The 6,585-nt window shown below is 43.5% G+C and overlaps 1 pseudogene; it reads right to left on the reverse strand.

Moving 5' to 3' along the window:
- Positions 1–660: 660 nt before the first annotated feature.
- LOC101720389 (glutamyl-tRNA(Gln) amidotransferase subunit A, mitochondrial pseudogene) lies at positions 661–2,442 on the reverse strand (annotated as a pseudogene).
- Positions 2,443–6,585: the final 4,143 nt, after the last annotated feature.

Raw genomic sequence — 6,585 nt, forward strand, 5'->3', positions numbered from 1 at the left:
CCCCCAAGTAACATCACGTAGCAACCAGTCATGCACGAGAATTCTGGGCACTGTGACTGTGAATTCTAATCCCGCTGTGGTTGTGCCATCCTTGACTGACCTTGGGCAGGATACCCAACTTCAACTAACTGCCTCAGATACTTTACCAGACAAAAAGTCTCCAGGGATTTACCAGGTAATGTTCAACTCCTTACATGCCACAAACTGCCCCACAGCTGTCCCTAGAAGGTCTTCTTTGGGGCCATTCATGGAAAATTGTAAAAATAGACTTTTTCCTTGGATCATTCTCAGCTGTAATGTGCATCTCCTTCAAACATAGAAGCCCTCTTTTCTCCCTATTCAAATCAAAGCCATCTTTCATAGGAGGCCAAATTTAAGCAAAGATTTAAAGAGTTGAAACATTTGACCAATCTATAGCAAACTCAAGGCTTGGAAAGAGAGATGATACGCATTGTATATTTGAATCATCATAATATCATTAGGCATAAACAAAAAGTGGAAACCAAATATCTTATGCGTGGATATATTTTGCAATAGGATTTTCACTATAATCCTTACCCTAAATTGAATAGAAAAGAAGTCTATATAATAATGATAGTGCATGTCTTACGTGTTAGGTATTATGCTAAGGGCTTTGTATTCTACACCCAATAGAATGCTTTCAGCTCCATGTAAACATACCTAACTCCTTTTTTTAATCTTCAAAAATCATTTTAATTTGCATGATTACATTTATCACTACTGTTTTAGAGAAGCTAACTTTTCATTTCCAAAGACTGATGAACAACCATCCATGAGTTCGTGAAGTTGGATAACAGGAAACTGTTCTTGTTTTTCAGACCATTTGCCAACTATGAGGAGCTTCTGGTCACAGAATGCTCATCTGATAAACTGCAGCCCTATTGGCAGCTCCTGGCTTGAGAGGGCTCACAGCTGGCACCCCTGCCATATGTACCGCCTGTGTAAAAATATCATCTTGGGCACTTCGTGTTCTGTTGACTCCTCTGAAAAACTCCAAGTATGGGACTGCCTCACTCAAGGTGGTGGGAGTTAGCAAGATATCCACTTCAGAGTTAAAAATACACACAGAATCATTTTCAATGAGGAGCCTCATATTCTGAGCTGTGATGAAATAATTTTCACAGTTTTCTTTTTGTAAGAAAAAGTTTCCTGAAAGAATTCTCCCTCTTACCACATCATTGAACCCTTCCCTCCTGGTGGCAGCATGCATGGCTTCAGTAGACACATCAGTGTGACATCCATGACCATATTCTAGCTCACCAAATCTTGCCATATTTGATGCCACTTCTGTTGTGCACAATACATGGTAGCAGACAATTGCATAAGAGGTGTGAGGTGGGGATATTTCAATCACTTTGGCTCAGGCAGACTCAAAGAGGCCAGCAGCTTTGGACTAGAAAGACCATTCTTCACTGGATAATTCAGGTCCAAGATATTCCTTCAGAATTCCTATACATAGTTTGCTTACATCTGTCCAACTGGGAAGTGTAAATGGTTTAACAGGATCTTGCACCATGGGGTCAAGCCCCGCCAGCATGCCCAATACAATTGCTGTGTCATCCACACGTCTGGTTAAGATTCCTGGCACACCCATCAGACTCACCAGGGGAACAATACAACGATGCGAAACTAAGCCATTGCTGGGTTTAAAACCAGAGAGCCCACAGTGAGCAGCAGGATTTCTGGTTGATCCTCCAGTGTCTGGCCCTAAAGCAGAAAAGCAAAGCATGTGAATGCTGACCTCACAGCTGTGCCCCCTCCTGAGCTCCCCATGATCAGCCATCCTCGGTCCTCATGGTTACCCTGGGGCCTCTGATGCCTCTTTTCTTTGTGCTGTTTTGAGTATCTCCAAAGGTGCTTACCTGGCCCCAAAACACCCTCTGTGCTTCCACATCCCATAGCAAACTCATCTAATTTTGTTTTTCCCATTAGTAGAGCTCCCTGATCCAACAACTTCTGAACTACTGTGGCATTAAAGGTGGCATATAACCTGTTAGCATATTTGATGCACATGTTGTCTCAATGCCGGATGTGCTAAACTTGTCTTTTACTGAGATAGGAATTCCATCTAAATGCCCAAGTGACTGACCTTTCTTATATCGTTTTTCTGAACCTTCAGCTTGCTTTAAGGCCACTTCGGCTGATAAGTAATATAAACATTTAGAAACCTAGTCTTCTGGATAAGGGAGAGACATTTCCAGCAGAGATCTATTGGTGTAATTTGGCCTTGTTTCAGGGCCACAGAAACTTCTCGGAGTGTCTGGCCCAACATGGTTCTCAGGTTCAGCCTGCTACCCCAGGCACCAGTGGCAAGGAAGAAAAAGAGGTCAATGGTGGCCACTAGTACTACTGGGAGCAGCCCTCTTTGTCACTGGACCCTTCCAAATGTACGTAGCTCTTAAACAATAGAGATTTCTTGTCTCATACAACTACTCACTGAAGAAGACTTCTTCCAGGTTAGTTGGTTAAGCAGCATAACAGCACAATGGAGGGTCCATCTTCCAATTCTGCTATTTTCAGTGTGTGGAGCAACATCACCACTTGTGGTCTCACAATGGCTGCAATTGTTCCAGGTGTCACACAGGTATTTCAATATATCACAAAGATGATTTCCCCCATGTATCTTTCTGTAGGTTAGAAAACCTTTACCCGATAGGTACCTACAGATTTCCCCTCATAACTCATTGTTTAGGATCAAATTCCAAACCCATAGATAACCAGTTAATGACAAGGAGAAGTCATCTTAGACCAACCATGAAGGATCCTGGCTTACTTTTCTTGAACACATGGAATGCTTATCATCCCACCCAAACAAAACTTGGATATTCCACTGGCAATGACAGATGAAGATATGCTGGAAAAGGGCAATTGGATAAGCAACCAACAGCTTATGCCATGTATATGTCATCATTTATCATTTTAATAAATAATCCTTTGAGAAATTACCCCTATTTTGTAGATAAGGAAGCTGAAGCTTAGAGAAGTCAAATAAATTGCTCATGACCACACAGCTAAAAAAAATTCTGTATTTTTAACCACAATTTATATGGTGAAAGCTCAGTGTATGTGACAAACAGAGTTTGGTAACAATGTAGATACCAAGAGGTTCCAATTCAATCATCTAGAGTGAGAATTCTCATTCTTTAGTTTGAACAAATAATCTCAATTTGGTAGCCTATGAGCTGGATGTTGGGAGACAGGATGGAATTGGATATCATTTAGATAGAACTCTGCCTCAATACAAAAACAGAACAGTTGGCTGGAGGGCCCAGGCCCATTGGGTGCCCTCCCGGCCTCCGCACACCCCGAGAGCAGCGTCCCCCACATTCCCGCTGCAGTCTGCACAGGCCCCTGCACCGTCTAGCTGGTATCCTGGATTTAGGAAGTGTATAGGAGACACTTCCAGATAAGGACAGCAGGTTCAAGAGAAGACCAACAGGTCTCCTGAGGAACCAGTGAAGAGCTTTGGAAGACTTGTGGTCAAAGACAGTTAAGTCTTTGGGGCAGAGGAGGGGGGAAACCATCATACACCTCCAAATACTAACTGGGTGTCACATAGAAAGGATGCTCAAAGGTAGGGTCAATAATGGGAAATTATGACGGGCTCATTGTATTTTATTACAAGGGAGAACAGACTAATAATTTACATGGTGCGATGGGAGCAGAGGCGCTCGGTCACACAGTGTTTGGAATATTTTCAAGCCAAGGCTGGCAGATCCTATGTCTGACCCCAACCTTATTGAAGGGAGTCTGCCATTGAAAGGAAGGAGCTGGCTCCTGGGATCCCCCAATCACACTCCCTGCAGATCGACTTGTGTTTAATTTTACTATGGTCATTTCTGCCAAACACCTCAGAGCGCTATGTAATTTCTAATTTACATCCTGTTTCCCCAAATTGATGGAGCATGCCTGATTCTTCTTTGTGTCATCTAACTCAAAACCATGCTCATCAAGGTACTTAATACACAATAGACAAATTAACGAGAATGATTGGCATGGTGGGAAATACACGCAGCCGATAACACTGCCAAGATGAGTGGGGGTAACTGTCAGCACCTCTTCCCTGCTTACCACACCCTGCCCTCTCTGGGCACTGGGCATGGTTGTTGTATTTGTAATATGTTCTCTCCCCTCTGGCTATCACTGATTGGATCAAAATTAACATCTAAGCATGCTAAACCAATAAGATTGACACTAAGGTATTAAGACAATCTCTTAAAGTGGTTGTGCTTGTAACGTGTGAACTCCTGAAAAAGAATGAAGCAGAGAGAGCAGACTGCGTTCTCTGCCCTTCCACCTTTAGAACCCCCACCCCATCCTGAGTCTCCTGTGTAAATGTAGCCTTGGTGTCAAGGAGAAAGCCCTGTATCTCTCCCTCCCGCCCTCCCTCCTTCCCTCCCTCCCTCTTCTTTCCTTCCTTCCCTGCCTCCCTCTCTTCCTTCCTGCCTTCCTTCCTTCCTTCCTTCCTTCCTTCTTCTTTCTTTCCATCCTTCTTTCTTCTTTTAGATTGTACTGAAGCTGTCTTTAGTTGGTTTAAGTTCATTGCAACCAGAGTCTTCAATCCAAATCAATTTGCCACTGGATTTTCTGTTGAAGCAGCTGGTGAACATATGTCGCGTTCTAATATTCTAAGAAACACTAGGCTTTGGGGGATCTCGGGTGAATACACAGCACCTAGACCTCTGCTTGGTGCAAGTTGCTTCTGAGGGTTTAGATGGGGAGTCTGCAAGCTGATTCTTACACTGCACCCCGATCTGTGAGGACACTAAAGCAGCATGACATGTATGCCACTGGACGACAGTGTCCTCATAGCAAAGCTCTCCACCTTAGGATGTCAGGGGACCAACCCCTAGTGCGAGGAGGCAGGATTAGCCCAATAAGGGACAGGAACGTTTGGGAGTATGACGCCCACTTAGGCTGCAGAGGGTTTCTCCACACAACACATTGGGTTAGCAGAAGGCAATACCCCTGTCAGGTGCAAAGAACCTTTCACAATCATATTTATCACATGGACCTTTACACTTCAGTTTGGTGGCAAAACTCTTTCCCAATATGTTTTCCTTACTTCTACTCCAAGGCATGTGACTGGCACTTTGGCATACACTGAAAAATGGTGTCTGAAGAACTTCAGGTGACATTTTCCAAAAGACCCTGTTTGAATCTCATATGGAAGAGCAGCCCTGATGAAAAAGAGGGGCAGATGGGGATGGGCAGTAGAGGAGGAAGCTAGAGGAGGGAGTGGGGAAATGGGTGAGAATCTTTTGCTTTTCTCTCCTGCAACCTTGATATCTCTATGTTGACCCAAGTTGGCGAATCATTAACGCATGTGAGATATGAAAGAGCCCCGTCTTTTCCCTATCTCTCTTCCTTACTCTGCCCAGGACATTCAGAGACTCACTCCCTAGCCCTTTCCACCCCCTTACTACTTAGGGTTTTTTTTTGTTTTTTGAGACAGGGTTTCACTTTGTAATTCAGGCTGGCCTCAAATTCGCAGTGATCCTCCTGCCTCAGCCTTCCCAGTGCTAGGATTACAGGCTTGTTTCACCATGCCCAGCCCCCTCTTACTGCTTTTTGATCCCTCTGTTTCTCCCCCCGGAATAACTATACCCTGTGCTTCTCTCTCAGGTTCCCTCAGGAGAGGAGTCAATTCTCACTGGATAGAAAGAAATCTCTCTAACACTGTGTGACTTAGGACACAAACCCTAAATTTTCTTCATTAAAAAAGCAAAACCAGGGAATCCAAGATCCCCAGTATTATTTGGCAAAAGTGCCTCTTCCAGCACACAGCCACTTGGGCATCCACCGGTAGCAGCAAGGAAGGAGTTTACCAGCCACTGCCCTGTGAGAACCAGGACAGGCATAGGGACAGACCCCTGCAGATTCTCCTTGGCAAAGGAGAAGACAAAAGAGAACCATTCCCAAATGCTTGTAGGTGTCTGACATGTCTTTAATAGGAATTAAATATTTCCGAGAAGCTACTCTATAATTTTGGTTAAAAGTTTATTTATCTATTTCAATTAAGCAACTGGTGTAAAAGTTTTTCAAAACATGCATGACCTTTGATTTCACAATTCCACTTCTAGGAATTTATTTCTAGTAAACAATCAGAAAAATGTACAAGGGTTAGAGACATAGATCAGTGATGCAGCACTTTCCTAACATGTGCAAGGCTCTGGGTTGAATCCTCATTACCAGCTCCCTAAAAAATACAAAGATTCATACCTAAAACTTCATTATACCTGCGTGTGTGCGTATGTGTGTGTGCATGTGTGTGTGCATGTGTTTTACTGGGGATTGAACCAAAGGCCTTCACACTGAGCTATATCCCCAGACCTTTTTCTTATTTTGTAATCTGTGAAAGATTGTCACTAACTGACTAAGTTACCCAGCCTGACCTTGAACTTGCCATCCTCCTGCCTCAGCCTCTCAGAGTGCTGGGATTCATTGTAGCATTAAAAATTTGTTTGTAATGTACCAAATGTACAAATGTAATGCACTTTACACAAATGTAAGGGGAGTGATATGATCCAGCTCTTTTGATTACCAATATTCTGCCCAGTTCTT

This window comes from Heterocephalus glaber, unplaced genomic scaffold, assembly GCF_053883595.1.
Source record: "Heterocephalus glaber isolate CG9 unplaced genomic scaffold, H.glaber_assembly_v1.0 deba00001572, whole genome shotgun sequence".
Taxonomy (NCBI): Eukaryota; Metazoa; Chordata; class Mammalia; order Rodentia; family Bathyergidae; genus Heterocephalus; species Heterocephalus glaber.